The sequence below is a fragment of the Salmo salar genome, chromosome 11, assembly GCF_965601325.2.
Source record: "Salmo salar chromosome 11, fSalSal1, whole genome shotgun sequence".
Lineage (NCBI taxonomy): Eukaryota > Metazoa > Chordata > Actinopteri > Salmoniformes > Salmonidae > Salmo > Salmo salar.
The window spans coordinates 120,484,195-120,485,512 of NC_138301.1; positions in this window are offsets into that span (position 1 = coordinate 120,484,195).

A 1,318-nucleotide genomic window follows, 5' to 3' on the forward strand; every position below is an offset into this window, starting at 1 on the left:
ACTGGTGAAATCAGGCAGGTAGGGGCGGCAGGTAGCCTAGTGGTTAGAGGGTTGGGCCAGTAACCGAAAGGTTGTTGCATCGAATCCCTGAGCTGACAAAGGTCAAAATCTGTTGTTCTGCCCCTGAACTAGTTAACAGTTAACCCACTGTTCCCCGGAAGGCTGTCGTTGAAAATAAGAATTTGTTCTTAACTGACTTGCCTAGTTAAAATAAAGGTTAAATAAAAAAACATGACGTCATAGTCACCTCCTCTATGTAGTAATGGATCTTCTTACATCCCGACGTAACGCAATTCATTTACAGAATGATTTTGACCTGTAAAGTGTCTCGTAACTGGCAAGGTAATACCTTGCCATCTAATAGTAATTTAAGAGCAATTCTGACCTGCAAAAATAATCTAAAGGTAAAGGAACGAATTAGGCCCTGCTCTATTTTGGCTGCTTTAAAAGCCTTCTACGTTCAAGTAATGAGTCACCGTCTACCACATTTGAATATTCATGAGCTGTAATAGCTGGAGGCTAATGTTCTTTTTCTGTATGACCTTATTATTACTGGTGGAGGTCATTTCATTCAGATCCCAAACAGTGGGGGACGCATTTAGATGTAACACCCACCTGTCTCTGTGAGGTACGGAAGACCCTCTGGTCGGTTAATGGGGAAGGTAATGCAGACGGACAGGAAGCTGTTTGCCTAGCCGTTAGCATGTTGCTATTATTATCTTCCCCTACCTGTCTGGTCTTTTGTTTTGTCCACGGACGATTTACAGTCAGTGATAAAAAGCTACCGCATAGCTAGTGGTAGAATGTTACTACTGTGCAGTAAAAACATAGATATAGCTAGTGGTAGAATGTTACTACTGTGCAGTAAAAACATAGATATAGCTAGTGGTAGAATGTTACTACTGTGCAGTAAAAACATAGATATAGCTAGTGGTAGAATGTTACTACTGTGCAGTAAAACATAGATATAGCTAGTGGTAGAATGTTACTACTGTGCAGTAAAAACATAGCTGTAGCTAGCGGTAGAATGTTACTACTGTGCAGTAAAAACATAGATATAGCTAGTGGTAGAATGTTACTACTGTGCAGTAAAAACATAGCTAGTGGTAGAATGTTACTACTGTGCAGTAAAAACATAGATATAGCTAGAGGTAGAATGTTACTACTGTGCAGTAAAAACAGATATAGCTAGTGGTAGAATGTTACTACTGTGCAGTAGAAACATAGATATAGCTAACGGTAGAATGTTACTACTGTGCAGTAAAAACATAGATATAGCTAGCGGTAGAATGTTACTACTGTGCAGTAAAAACATAGA